This window comes from Pseudoliparis swirei, chromosome 6 (genome assembly GCF_029220125.1).
Source record: "Pseudoliparis swirei isolate HS2019 ecotype Mariana Trench chromosome 6, NWPU_hadal_v1, whole genome shotgun sequence".
Taxonomy (NCBI): domain Eukaryota; kingdom Metazoa; phylum Chordata; class Actinopteri; order Perciformes; family Liparidae; genus Pseudoliparis; species Pseudoliparis swirei.
Genome location: NC_079393.1, coordinates 10,453,218 through 10,469,400, shown reverse-complemented (window position 1 = coordinate 10,469,400; position 16,183 = coordinate 10,453,218).

The following is a 16,183-nucleotide window of genomic DNA, read 5'->3' as shown; positions in this document are numbered from 1 at the left end:
GGAGAACTCTGCACCCGTCATCAGCATCTCCTGCAGCCAGCGGCAAAGCTTCACCTTGCTGCTCCTCCTGTTCCCGCCAGGAGCCCACACCACGCTGCTGGGGACCGTTGTTGTATTGCTGGGCCCTTTCGGGGGAAGGGAGGCATGGTAGAACCAGGACTGAGTGGGGAAGACTGTCAGATCCTGCTGCAGTAAAATGAAAGGGTTTCTTTTGAAATTCTGGTGCTTGAAACACTCCCACTTTTGTCCACTGGGACTGACTAAATCAACACAAAATGTAAGCTCCTTCCAGTAGCTTTAACATCTTTAAGCAAGAAACCTAAACCTGCCAACAATTAAGAAATTAATCTCTGAAACAATTCCTGTCCTGGATTTTAATTATCATTTAAATAGTGTTTTTAGTTGTGACATTGATGACTGGCACATTTGTAAATGTGGTTTTCATAATATGTATTTCACATCAGATTGCGTTTACAAAGTGAAAACTCAACACGTGTGTGTGGGAGAGTAAGCACAGAAAGAGTCCGTAGGCCTATATGGAGAGTTAATTCCCGCACTCTGCACTAGACCTACAGGACTGTCTCAGAAAATTAGAATATTGTGATGAAGTTCTTTATTTTCTGTAATGCAATTAAAAAAACAAAAATGTCATGCATTCTGGATTCATTACAAATCAACTGAAATATTGCAAGCCTTTTATTCTTTTAATATTGCTGATTATGGCTTACAGCTTAAGAAAACTCAAATATCCTATCTCTAAATATTAGAATATCATGAAAAAGTATACTAGTAGGGTATTAAACAAATCACTTGAATTGTCTAATTAACTCGAAACACCTGCAAGGGTTTCCTGAGCCTTGACAAACACTCAGCTGTTATAAATCTTTTTTTTAACTTGGTCTGAGGAAATATTAAAATTTTATGAGATAGGATTTTAGAGTTTTCTTAAGCTGTAAACCATAATGAGCAATATTAAAAGAATAAAAGGCTTGCAATATTTCAGTTGATTTGTAATGAATCCAGAATGCATGACATTTTTGTTTTTTTAATTGCATTACAGAAAATAAAGAACTTTATCACAATATTCTAATTTTCTGAGACAGTCCTGTATGTGACAGAGGCTATGCTAATGGCGATAAGAGCTCATGGGTATGAGGAAAAGGGCGGGGCATGTGTTTTAGGATTTACTAGGGTGATTGTTCTTCTAGTGCCACAGCTGGATTGGCATCTGGAGCACTGTTGTAGAATGCTTCAGACACAATTTAGAGGTATTATGAGATGATATCTCTGCCCACAGCCCCCCCCCCCCCCCCCAGGCAGAAATAATTACCAGTCAAGTCACTCTGCAGATAAGGAGATCACTGTCCTAGGACGAAGACTGGAATATACTCCATGCAAGTAAGGGACAGCAGGATGATTTTTTTCAACTTTGAACCGGGAAAGACGCCTGCAGTTGCGGAACATTTCTTGACGACAGCTATATGATACATCTTATTTATAAAAATCATGTAGTGCGCAGGTTTTGTTACACATTTTGTTATTTAAAGCTGAAATGTGTGATTCTAAATATCCAAGATATTTCAATGTTTTTTTTTGTGCCTTTCTGACTTTTGAACACGAAAACAATGGCTTTGATTGACAAGCAGAATCATGTAGGGAAATGCTTCCAGCACTGAAAGACAGATGTTTAATGATCTTCTCCACCAGGACCTCTGGGTTTTGAAATAGGCTCAGATAAACACCTTCCGCACACTGTTGGCACCATGCCTGACGAGGATGAGGAGTAGGCCTACCCAGGTCAGCCCCTGTGGCAGTCTGTGCTGCTCTTCTGCTGTAAGGGTATGATTGAGGGCATCATGGTCCTACTCTTCCTCTGGCCTCTGGTGCAGGTCCTTTTCACCAAACAAGTAGAAGGTATGGTCTTAAAGGATAAGCTTGTCTTTTTCTTTTTGTCTTTAACAATACACACATGCACATATTTACATTGATAGTTGGCGCAGTGTTTGTTTTTATTGTATATACGAGCATCTGATATAAGACATACTTGAAATATCGTGTATATGCCTTCAGGGAAATAAGGTAAAATGGTATATGTTCTGTGTAGTATCTTGACTTCCGGTTCAAGGAAGTGTCGCTTGTAAATAATGTCATCCAGGTCAGGGTTCAGATCGGAGAATAAAGATGGACGCATACTGCGCCGTATACGATCACACGAGTACCGAGTATTTTACTTAGACAATTAAATGTCAGTACACACACGTAAATATTACATGGTGTCAGAATTGTTTGCTTCTCATCAAACCTGACGACGGAAGATGGAGAACACAGGCATCCAAACGCCACGGATGGCTTGGGAGTCATCTAACCTGCTCAGAGCATGGAGAAAGTTTCGCCAACACGTGGAGCTAATGTTCTCCGGCCCGCTAAGCGCTAAAGAGGAGGAAGAAAAGTGCAGTTATCTACTCCTGTGGATCGGTTAGAAAGGCAGAGATGTATATCACACATGGACCCTCAGGGCAGATGAGAGAAAGGTACTCCAAACGTACTATGGGAAGTTTGAAGGATATGTAACGCCCGAAGCTAACCCCATTTTCGCGCGATATAAATTCCATGATACGATACAAACGGCTTTTGAATGTTTCGAACAGTTTGTGATTGCGCTAAAGCTGCTAGTAAAGGACTGCAACTACCCTAACGCTGATGAGATGATTAGAGACCAGATTGTTTTCGCTACAAACTCTGAAAATGTCCGGGAGAAATTATTCTGTCATGGTCCGGATCTAACGCTCGAGAAAGCGATAGACATTGTGCGCTCACACGAGCGCTCACACAAGCTATCACACGAGCTATCACACGGGATATCACAGCGGCTAAAGACGATGGGTTTCCCCGCTGCTAACACAGCCAGCCAGTCTGTCCAGGCAGTTCGCAGAAGGCCGTTCAGTTCCGAACAAAGATACGAGCGAAAGTTTACTGGCGGCAACGACAGCAACAGTGTCACGCACGTCAAGGAGTGTGGAGCATGTGGAAGAGAACACGTTCGTCCCCGCGGAGCAAGCTGGAGACCATACTGGGTATTAGAGATGCACCGATCAGGTGTTTTGTGCCGATCACTGAAATCAGTATCTGCCGATCCGATAATACCGATCACCGATCACGGTGTCGATTGAAGCATTCTATTTATTGTGTAGCATTATTGCCTAGGACTACGAGGAGATACATATATAAGGTACCTCAAACATTAAAGAAATTACAGATTTCTTTAAACATTTAGGACTTTTACAATGAAAACCGCGATGTAAAATCTTTGGATTCGCGCGATAACCCCCAAGACCCGCCTCTTTTCACACATTAGCCTATAACCATGGTCACCCCACTGACCTCACCCTGACCGCTCAGTCGTAGAATTGAGATTTAAATAAGAGCCGTACCTGTCACCGTCAAAGAATTTGTTTATGAAAGCAACAGATAGTTTCAATGCCTTTTAGTTTCTATTATATTAAAGAAACTGCACAGCTCCTGCTTGCGATGGAGAACAACATACACACACACTGATTATGATGATGGCGAGAAGATCGTGAGCCAAGAGGGTGGGACCACCCTGAGCTCCATCAGAAGGTGTTCAAGGGTCTAAACCAGGAACACCTCTATCTGTTTTAACCAATCACTGCTGCTGTCGTGAGCCCAGAGGGTGGGACCACGCTGAGCTCCAACGATGAGACGGACAAAGATTAAACCGAGTGACGTCTCCATCTATATTATCTAATCACGCTGGCTCTTAAAGATATAAAGAGTCATGTGCTCCTGGAGAACTGGAGTCTGTTATTGAACGATGCTTTGAGCTGACTTCATCCAGGCCCGTGCTGCACGTTAAATATTTTGTGTCTTTGGACTTTTTGTTTTTCCACACTTAATTAAATCCACTTTGTTTTGAATTTTACTTTGCCGTCCTGGTCATCTTTTCCCAACCTTCGACACAGCAAATGAAAGACTTACTAACACAGGAGCCCGGCCCAGTGCTCACATACTTCAACCACACAAAAGAGGTGAAACTACAGGTCGATGCTTCAAAATGCGGCTTAGGAGCAGTTTTGCTTCAGGGAGAAAAACCAGTCGCATATGCATCCAAGACACTGAATGAGACCGAAGAACATTACGCTCAAATTGAAAAAGAGCTGTACGCAGTGCTCTTTGGATGCAAACGCTTTCATCAATATCTGTACGGACGACAGGTGACTGTCGAGTCAGACCACAAACCGTTGGAGTCAATCATGCGGAAACCCTTGGCAGCAGCACCGCCGCGCCTACAGCGCATGATACTGCGACTACAAAGGTACGACATTACCATTACACACAAGCCTGGAAAACAAATCCCGGTCGCGGACACGCTATCCAGAAAGCCGATTGAGTGTAATGATAACTCTTTAAGTGAAGGCATGGATTTACAAATCCATACGGTGATCAGCAGTGCACCGGTGAGTGATCGCAAAATGGCAGAAATCAAAGCCGCTACAGCACAAGATGAGCAACTCTCAATGTTGAGACAAGTTATCCAAGCAGGATGGCCTGAGTCAAACAAACGATGTCCGTCTGCTATCGCTGAGTATTGGAATCATCGGGACGAGATATCGGAGACTAATGGGATCCTGCTCAAAGGTGAAAAAATCATCGTACCTCACTCACTCAGAGCTGAAATGCTTTCACGCATACACACAGGACACTTAGGGATGGAAAAGTGTAAGCAGCGAGCAAGAGACGTACTGTTTTGGCCAGGAATGTGCAAACAGATAGAGGCACTAGTCGGATCTTGCAGCATCTGCCTTGAGCGACGCAGCTCTAATGCAAAGGAACCGATGCTATCGCATCCTATCCCAGAACGACCTTGGCAAACAGTAGCCACAGACTTGTTCACATGGAACAGTACTGACTATATAGTTCTTGTTGACTATTATAGCAGGTACTTTGAGGTGGAGAAAATCACCAACCTCACATCTACAACTGTCATAAAAAAGCTGAAATCCATGTTCGCCAGATTTGGAATACCACAGACAGTAGTCAGTGACAATGGACCTTGCTACAGTTCACAAGAGTTCAGAGGTTTTGCTCACGCATGGGACTTTGAGCATACCACAAGCAGCCCGCTGTACCCGCAGAGTAATGGTTTGGCTGAAAAGGCTGTTAAGACTGTCAAAGCCCTCATGGACAAAGCACATGCACAGCAGATAGACCCGTACCTCAGTTTACTGGAATACAGAAGCATTCTGTTTCATGTAATCAAGGGTAAATAATTTCTAAATTGCTACGAGATTGATCTTATTATTCTCTTTTATTTCTACAGTTCACCTACAAATTCTTCTTCTGGTCGGCCTGATAGTCTTTTGTCTGTCTTTGGTCCTTGGATGACAGCTTCAGTTCAGTCCAGGCATCAGCTGCTGAAGGAGGACTGACCTCTCATACACACACACAGAACATATTCTGTGAATATCTATAGCCATGGTGTATATTTTATATTACATTGTTTATATATATATATTGTATATATATATTGTGTATATACATATATATATATATATAGTCTCAAAAAGTGTATGTCTTATTAGATTGTTTTATATATATATACTGTCCTGATGTATCTTTTATTACATTGTTTTATATATATGTGTGGATATTGTATAGTTTATTCTCATTCTTATTCTTTTTAGTCTGCTACTGCTGTGGTGTGTTTTGCACACATAAGAATTTCACGAACCGATTATACTTGTATAAAAGGGGATGTGACAATAAAAACTTGAAACTTGAAACTTGAAACTATTCTGTGCTGGAGGAGCAGTCAGATTTGTGCAATGAAAGACAAAGCTGTGGCATCAGCACCAGCTCCTGCCGAACCTGGTACCTTTGCCCAGAACCCGCCTCCCTCAGCAGCAACGGCAGCGTCCAGGCAGCAATACGAGGAGCTTGATGGAGACATAGTGGAGTACGCCCCCACTTTCACCAGCCCCGCCACTTCGGAGAGTGAATTGGCCTCTCTGCCTTTCTCTAAACGAGCCCGAGCTGGGTTTGAACAGAAGGAGCAGCCAAAGTCTGATTTTTCCTTGCGCCGCCTCAGCACGCCACCACTAACATCCCCCCTTTATGAACCCATTGATCACAGTCGTGCTTCTCTTCCTACATTTCCCAACATGGGTCTGTTGTCCAAAACATGTCAGGCTCTGCAGAGGCGCTGCATGGTGACGGGAGATCAAACATCTTACAATGAACACAGCAGGCTCACCAGCCCCAGCGCTGTCTCTCTTTCTAGGCCTGAAGAACCAATCCCACTGGCTCTGCTGAGCTACAGCTCCAGTGCCAGTTGCCAAATACAAATATCACCAAACCCCTGCCTCCATTTCACTTTGGCCTTCTCCCCGGAGCAGCAAACCCTGGCAGTCACTGTGCTGGGCCTCACTGGGATGCCCCACAGACTGGAGGATGTGTCTGTGCTGGGCAGTCTGCCGCCTGTGTACCCCTGTCCCATGCAGGCCTCTGCCCAGAGCAGCCTCAGTCCTGAGACCCACAGTCTGCTGCTGCTTTTGAAGGTGAGCTCTGTGAAGAAGTGTGTCCTGAGAATAGCCGAATACACACGGGAAGTTCCCAGCGCGAGAGGCACCACGCTGGGTAAACTGGAGGTCAAATGTGGAGGGAGAGACTGGAGAGAAAAGCATCTGTTTCACCTCTCAAGAGAGCTTAACACAAGCAAGTGGAAGATAAAAAAGGTATCGGTGGATTAAATTAACATATGTGAGCAGGTGTTGACTTTATTTTGAACATACATGGAGGTTTGGACAGTTTAACCTTGTTGGGAGGCCCCAAGGCAAAAATCTGCTGTTGGGCCCATTTTGGTCCCTCCTTTGAGCTCTTTTACGACTTCATTTAAAAAACCAGATGTGCGACCAGCTAAGAGGTAATCCAGTTGAAAGGTTACCAGTTGCAAACATCTGCTGGAAAAAACACAAAGAGGAACGAACACATGGAGACATAATTTGTTTGAAATTATTTTGCTTTTATTTTAGTTGTTTGCTGTTGTTGTGTTGCAAATGAACTTGTGGTCTCTGTGGTCCAGACAATTAAAGTTATTTGTGTTCCCCCGTTGGTGATTTATGTGATTTATGTTCACGACGAGCCTTATGCTTGATTTCCTGCTGATTGAAGTTCCCCTCTCTGCTCTTTGACTGCAGAGTCTGACCTCACAGGATGCACTGATGTGCTGTCCTCCACAAATCTTCATTTTGCTTCAGTATCAGACTCTGGCCCATCGCATCAGAGCCACGGTCCTCAGAGCAGATAACCTAGCCAACCTTGGTAAAACCAGTGTTTAATGTCACTTACATGTGGAATAATGTGTATTTGATTTGCAGTTCCCACAAGGACATTATGTATGGAAGCATTATGCAAGCATGCGTGAGCAAAAAACAAGTTGTGCCTTTCAGGGGCAGAGGTAAAGTAATTCTCTAAAGTAAATGTTTGCTTTTAATGTTTAGGGGATTAAATAATGTCTTACAGAACCCGAATGCAGCAGGAGATCATCCCTTTGTTAATGACATTGTTGTTTAATCCCTCACTTTTCAAAATCCTCAGGAAAAATTGTTCCAATCTCATCTGGATCTCTGATCTGACAGATCTAATCTTTGTTTGCATTAGCCTGTCAAGGCATTACTCTTATTGCAGACATGTCCTGTATAAAGAGATATTGTATATCAGTTTCGTGTACATTATCGGATTATCTCTTGTTTGATGTCAGATTCAGAAAGTATGTTTCTGCAAAGTGCATTTTTAGGTTAGGGGCAATATATGTCATTTAGCGCCATGTTTTACTTGATCATACTTTATTGTGTATTCACAGTTGAAAATGTGTGGACAGTAAAACATATTTGCTTTCGTTGGACAGTGTGCAGACACATGTTTGTTTGTTATAGACTTATATAACTAATGCATAAACTCTGGTGGATTAGAAAGTGCTTGTCCTCAACTGTGAGAACGGCAGCTTTTAATACAGCAAGAAAAGAAAGATTTGATCTAAAACTAACAAAAAGGTATTTCTAGCCTTTTTATATGCCAACTCAAATCAATGAATTTGATACTTATGCTCTTATGATTATAAAATATAGTGTTGTCCTGCCATTTTCTGTTTCAGATGTAGTTTACTCGTATTATAACAGTGGGGAACCTTCTCTTTCGAGCTTGCATTCGAATCTTAGTCATCATGTATAATGTTTTATTTATTGTTTGTTTACCTGGTCACAGAATACCAGGTGGTGATCAATCTGTATCATCAAGGAGTTGTGATCAGCAGCAGAAAAAGTGAAGGAGGGTCCCGTACTGTGTGGGATACTTCTGTCTTTTTTGACCTGCCTCCAGGGGACATCAGTCGAAAATTGCTCCGGGATCACAGCAAGAAATGCATTTGTTGATAACTACGTGTATTTGTAATGTAACCCTGCAAAATATCACATTCCTGCACGAATTCAGGCCCTTTCAGAAGGTAAAGTTCTTGGTCGAGTCCGAATCGGAGCTGCGGGTTCTGATGCAGGACGTGCTCACTGGAGGGACGTGTGCAGCCTGAAGCTGGAGCAGGCACGCTGGCACACCGTACAACCAGAGGCTCTCACACATCTGACAGGTGTGTTGTAAAAACAAGTTCATGACCAGTGGACCTGACGTACTGTATTATAACTATAAGATATTATAGGTCAGCTTTGCCATGAAGTGTACACTATGTGTATCAAATGATGCGTTTACTATATGTGGGAACTCTTGACAATTACCTTTATTTAATATCAACCTGTTAACCCGACTATGGTAATGTACTATAAGTGCACCACATTACCTTTGTAAATATAAATTGTGAAACAGAATTGTGAAATGTATCTTTTACAATGTTGGTGATCTTGTAATCATTTGGTCTGTGAATAAAAGAAAAACATGAAGACAATTAAAGTTATCTTTATCTATAAATCCTGAAGAGTCACTCCAGTATTCAGTCTGGTAACTTAAATACACTTAATAATCTGAACATGTAATACACACATGCACTAAAAATCAAATGATGCTCACAATACAATAGAAATAAGCATGTTTCTATGCGAATGTTGGTATTCTGTCCACCTTGGTTCATACATCTGGGATGTGCTGCTGCTTATCTTTTTCTTCAACAGGCTCATGTAGAACCTATCATGTCATACAAATAAACACACTTTTGCCAAACGGAGCTTGATGACATTTATTAAAACTTATATCTGAGTTAAAAGCATCTACCAAGTTTAAACTGTTTAAGTAAAGTTCTTAAATTGCAGTAAAGTAAAAGGTTATAAGGCACAATGTTGGCTGAGGCAGCCATTTGTGATCACTGTGCATGTATTGCAGTATATACTGTTGCAACTCTTGCCCAATGCAGGAACACATCAGTCCTTTCCCTCCTCTTCATCTTCATCAGGGCTACTTATATCTACAACCTTGGCCAGGAATACTCCGTCAGGATAGTAGGATATTTTCTGCTGCAGGTCAATGTCATCTGAACAGGGACGCGACGTGTCAGACAGTTTCTTTGCAGGAGGAGGGCGGTCCAGAATTGATTGCTTGCACGTCAGTGTGGCTAAACCAGGAAAAATGAAGGTCATATCAGTTTTGTATTTTAACACATGCAAAAGTTAGAAGACCACAAAAACACACAAAGAAGAAGAGAAATAAATTAAGATCAGGGACTTATCCACAAATAAAGTATCTGGTTATCCACATTATTTAGTCCACTTGGGTATTTGTGGATATGTCCCTGTCTGAGAAAAAGACTTGACTCACAATATTTCCCCAAAGGCTCCAAACCATAAACATGGCACAGATCACAGCACAGGTCTATAGTGATTATTACACTGATTCATTTTGAACGTCACCTTGCAGCAGATTCTCATTTTTTGCCTTCAGATTGCAGATTCCTGCTCTCAAAGATGACGTCTGGCAGAGGAGAGAATGGTTTCAAATCTGTCATGTCATTTTTATATTGTGTGATAAGTCCTCTTTTACAGATGTATTCTCTATTTTTTAATAAATGCTTTTTAGAGTAGATTTTTTTTCACATCTCCTTTTCAAAGAGCCGCTAAAAAAGAAGTGCAAAAGAGTGCAAGATTCTTTCAGGACAACCTGCTGTTTTGTTCTTTTGTTGCACAGTCTGTAATATTTGCCTTTTATTTATTTATCAGCACTAAATACCATGAAGTATTAACATTTTAATGGCTTTGATAGAGTTTACCATGTTCCGTCTGGATGTTACAGACTTGTTCTCATGCCTGATGGACAAGACAGTGATGTACTGTAACTCTTTCCTATCCTCCTTTCATTGAGTCAGATGTTGCAGCTGACCAGTTCACCCCTGAGCTTCAAGTCTGATTATAGAAATAGTAATTTTTGAGATTATAGCTGAACTACGTTTCACATGCTGACACCCCACCCTGTGTGCTGTTTGCTCTTTAATTCCTTGAAGCTGGGATTAGTGCACGGGTAGGTCTGCTAATTTTGTGATGTAATCTGTGTGCCACGATTATGCCACCAATTATATGAATTTGCATCAGTTGCAGTTGCTAATGTGTTATTTATGAAACATACAGACAGGCAACTACAGATGGTCTTTTGAGCTGTGTGGTAGCTGGAAGTTGTAATGTTTATGTTTGAGTCATTTAGCTGTGTCATAAAGCCTCTTTAAAGTGTTTCTGTATGGATTTTCGACTTATAAACACTCCACTTGGTGTCATTGTAAGCCTTCACAACCTGGAGGCTCTGGTTGGGGAGGTTTTCCTCTGCATGAGCCTCTTCTTCCTGCTTTCCCTCCTGCCCTGTCGGACAGTCACTGCCCTCCTCGTCCTCCTCAAACACCGGCATCAAACCGGAGCTCTGCTGCCAAATCCTCCTGTCCACTGAATTCTGAAAGGAAAAATATGTTTGTGCATATATTGACATTTGTGAAATATGGTGTATCTGTAGCAATATGTGACGGTGCTGAGATGTTCCTAACCCTCACAACTTTAGATGTTTGGGACCAGTCCTGAGCTGAGGGGGCTGATCTGTTGTGAGCCGCCTTTCCTTCTTGCCCCTTAAACAGACTCTTTAACTACAAATATGGTAAGATATATTATATATTCATGATACATTATATATTCCTCTTGCAAGGCATTCAAACCAGGTATAAAACAACACCCACATGACAATGCCGATATGAGGATGTAATGTTTGCCTTTGTCCCACTCTTAGTTTGACATGCTGACATTTGCTTATTAATTGTGTTAAAAAAGGTATTGAAAACTTTTACATAAGTAAAAGTTGCAGCACCACAGAGTACCAATATTTACATCAAAATATTTGTTTGTATAAAAAGTACAAGTTGTCATTGTGCAGAATGGGACATTTCAGAATAATTTAAATGATATTATTTATATAGTGCAGCCGGTAAAGGTGGGGATTTTAATTACTTCATTTACTTCTGGTTAGCTTACGAAATTCAGCAAAGTCATAAAGGTATCCTCATACAAGGGTTTGTATGATATCTTAGGACAATAATTTCATCAGCAATCCATCATTGTGATATTTCAGTGTGAACCAAAGTGGACATACAGGCGGACATTACCATCCATAGAGAATGACGAGAAAACCTGACATTATGTTGGTGTGAAGCAGTATGTACCTGCTCAGTGACCATCCTCCTCTGCTGGTCTGTATCTACATTCATTTGATCCTTCCTGCCTTCAACAGACGGTTTCTCATCATTAACCTGCAGACGAGAGGTCATGCATCATGTTTATCACCACCAAAGGAAACCACCTCAAAGGAGGAGTTGTTTTCACAAACTTTACCGAGTAAAGCCCCCGTGTTTGAAGCCTCTGGGCTGCTTCTGCTTCCTCCTGCTGCAGCTGGTCCGTCCTCCTCTTGCTCTCTAAACAAATTTGGAGGAACCAGTTTGAGAGCAGAGCCAGTGAGAACAATCAACACACGACATCCAGCTGTATTTTTAAAAACTGGGTCAAACCTTCCAGCTGGGCCCTCAGTGAGTCAGTGGTGGAGACATTTGCTTGGCCTCCATCATTTTGGTCATCTTCAGGGGGCTTTTTTATGAGTGTTCATGGGAAACAAACATGATAAAGAAAGAGGAGATATGCTGGTTAATCCCACATTTAGCACAAAGTCCGGATCAGTTAAACACGGATTTATGATTGATTTGATTCACAGATAGATAAGATTGCATGTTGTGGGTGTATGTGAGGCCTTGAGAGCAGACATTTTAAGTTGAGCCTCATTTTCCCCATCTCTCTCTGCCTTTCTAGACGCTTCGAAGTTTATTTTCTTTATAACAGTAACAATTAAAACCTGTCCACATTCACCTCTTACTCTTAAAACTACAAGTCATTTGTAAATGTGTCAAAGAAAGCTTAGTTGCTTCTCTCTTTCTCCTAGCTTTTACTTCAGTCTTCGAACTCCACTGCTTTGTATACATACCTACCATTAAACTACATACACAACATATTGGTGTATTATAAAGATCAAATTCAGTTCAGTGAGACAGGAACATCTTGTTACCTCAGGGGCTTTGTTTTGGCAGTGGTGGGAGTCTGGTGGCGGCTCCCATAACAAAGAGAATTGTGATAAGCTGATGAAGTGGACACGAGAAAGAGAAAGATCACAGAATTTCATTTCGAGCATTTTGCTGATGGTGCATTTTAAAAAATAAATGAAAATCTCATCAAAATCCACTTACACTGTCTGCGTCTCTGTGTCCTCAGTTTGTACTGAGGCTTCACCGCCTACAAATACAAGGACACAGCCCGTTAGCACCCCCTCGTGGTTAAGAATAAAAGGACATATGCTTGTTGAGAATATGTGCTGGTGCCACAGACTGCTAAGAAAGAAGTGCATTCACCTTTATCCTTATATCTGTAAAGCAGAGCCAGAGTCATGCTCCTTTCCAGCTCTTGTTTGCATTCATCAAGCTCAAACTTTAGGAGTGAGTCTGATTCCTTCTGTTAAAAAAGATATTGTTAAATAACACCCTTTGCCAGATGTACAGCCACTGCTCGGAGCTGAACGTAGATGTTTTATCTTTTTTAATTTAGAATAGATTCATTCAAATTAACTGATGTAGAATATAGTTATTTTCAAGGGATGGTCTTACTTCATGCCTGGAGTTGTTCCTTTTGAGTTCCTCTAGATCTTCCTGTGTTGACTGCAGTGTCAACGCAACTTTTTGCCATTTCTCTGCCCAGTGTGAGGCCGCAGCTTTCAGGTCCTCCATGCTCTGGACTCTCACTGCATCTTGTTTCTGATGTTCTTCCTCTTGCCGGTGTAGCTTCTCACTTTTCTCAAGGACCTCCGCCTCCAAACACTGGCACCGATCCTGCAGTTTGTGTCTCTCTAATTCCAAAACTTCAGCGAATTCCCTGGATAAGTTTTCAGTTTCATTAAAGACAAGGACATTATAATATATTATAATACGTTGTTTTTTATAGGATTGAAAAAAAGTGCTTGTTCAACATCTCACCTAAACTTGGAGCACTTTTCTTTCATATTGCTTAACTCATCATGGTCTTCTTCATTCATTTTACTCAAAAGTTCTTCTTTTTCTCTGATCAGCTGAGATCGTTCTGCCTCCACAGCTTTGATCTGTTTGGAGCTGGTGACTCTCTCTGCCTTTGCCGCCTGTAGCTGAAACTGGGATGTTTTCAGTTCCTGCTTAATCATTTCCAGCTCACATGTCAGCTTTGCTTTTGCCTGGCGTAACGACACAACAGGGATCATTTAACAAAGAATTCAGAAAAAGTCCACTTTTAAAAAAGATGTCTACGTTGAGCTTTTAACCTCTCTGAGAGCCTTTTCCCCCCCTTTCATCATAACAGTTTCCTGATCCTGTTTGTTGTTATGAGGCTCAATGTCACAACCCTCTGAACGTTGTTGGGCCGTCTGCAGCTGTGACTCCAGGACCTGGGCCCTCTGGTGCAGAGCTGCTTTCTCCTACACATGCAAAAATAAGCTTGTGATGATACATTATAGTTAGATTTTCGGTCAGATTTTGTAGTTTATGATTATATAAGATACCTTGATCAAGTGATTTTTTTCAGACAAAGACCCTGTCAACTTGGCCTTCAGCTCTTTTATATTATCCTCCAGCTTAAGCACTTGAGACGACAAGATGGCTTTGTCCTGAGAAGATTTAAATACTATTTCAACGTTTTAAATGTACAGAGGTTACGGGACTAAGACAGGAAACTGACCAAGCACGCTCGACTGATCTTGTTGTTCGCTTCACTCAGCTGCTCTTGCACTTCGGAGTGATTCTGTCTTCTTTGATTCATCTTCTCTATTTGATTCAACAGCATTCTCTGTGTCTACGAGTACACGGAAACAAAATGCCACAGCATGACGATGGAAGTATGAAACAAAAAGAAAATGGCAACACAACAGACAACTGCAGTGGAACTTTTTGATTTTGTCGAAAGAGAATCAACTCTTTATCAATCATCTTAATCAACTCGTAAATTTTAAGATTTCCCAGATATATTTTTCAACTAACCTCCGTAGAATTCTGGAGTTTCTGGAGAGTCTGGTTTTGTTCTTCTTCTTGGGTCTTTGCCCTCGTCTCAGCATCTCTGAGAGCCTCTCTCAGCTTGCACAGCTCTGTGTCAACCTCCTGCCGCTTCTGAATTTAAGTGTAAGAGAACTAACATGAAGAATAATACATTATTTAGAACCTAGATCTATTTTCTTAAACATGAAGTTTACACACCTGTCTGACAAAGTCTTCCCGACTCATTGATAATGTTTCGGTTGGTTGATCATTGCTTCCTCTCTCCAAAGTACTCCTCATTTGCATGAGGTCCTTCTCCATCTTTAGGACCCTTGTAAGTGAATTTTACATAGAGGAACTTTTCATATTTTCTTAAGTGTTTAAAATTCTCTGTTCCGTGTTTTTTGCTGCACTTACTTTTCATGAAGCTCTCCACGTTGCCGGCCCTTTTCAAACTGGGATATTTTAGCTGCCTCCTTCTCCTGCTCAAGAAAACCCATTGTTTCTGACATTAGTTTACATAGACATTTAAAATGAACCTTTTCTTTAAACGTACCTTATGTTTCATGTCAAGCAGTTGTGCAGTAGTTATGTTGTAGTTTAGGTGTGCATTTTTGGTCCTCAGCCGGTCCAGCTGAGTATCTAAACGCGCGTGAGCATCCTGCAGCCATTGCACCCCTTCTGCTTGTCTAAAGCTACTTTCACCTCGGGTAGCCCTTAATTCGGCACCTGGAGATGGTGAAAATGTTCGAGTAGCACCCTCAGGTGCCAGATGGGACAATGACTGCCACTTCCTCAGACTTGGGTCATTCTGTCTGAAGCCACCAGCGCTCCCAGATGTGCTGGAATAAAGTCAGAATGTACACCACCCTGGTTTGAAAATTAATGTAACTGTGACTCTGTCACTTAAAACCTCTATAAATCTCCGCCTCACCTTGTGCTGACTTTGGACAGGAATCCTGTCCCAGAGACAGTTGCCATACCAGACCATGCTGAGGTCTAAGAAAGAAAAATACATAAAACATTTTCACTTTAACCAGTTCTACAACAAACAAAAAATAGATCTGGGTCTTACCTGAGCTGTAAAGCGCGATTTGGTGTCCCACATATCAAGGTCCGAGGTGGAGGGAAATGGACTTGAACTTTTGTATGAGGGTCTGAACATATTGGAGTGTTGTCTAAGATCTTAATTATCTCTTCCCTTTGTATGGGAGAGGTTGCAGTCCTCATCTGCCCACGTGTCAGCCAAAGCTTCAGGGAGAGGTTTTCACACAAAGGTGACTGCTTGAGGTGTTTGGCTATTCTTGGATCATGTGTCTTAATATTTCCACTGTTTACTCGATGGCAAACAACTAGTTTTTACACTGCATGGTTATTACAAGGTATTTGTGATCTAAAGATGTATTTACTCTTATACTACATTGGTTAATTACACTCTTTTTCATTTCTAAGTGTCTGTATACAAAAGTGTATTGTCAAACTGTACCGTGGTGCAGAAATCCTCTCCTCTCCCCACTGTGCTTGTGAGACTCACAGTTTTGATTGCATGCTTTCCCATAGTAACCTATGTACACAGAAGGCACTGAGGTGGGTGTGGCATGTGCTAAT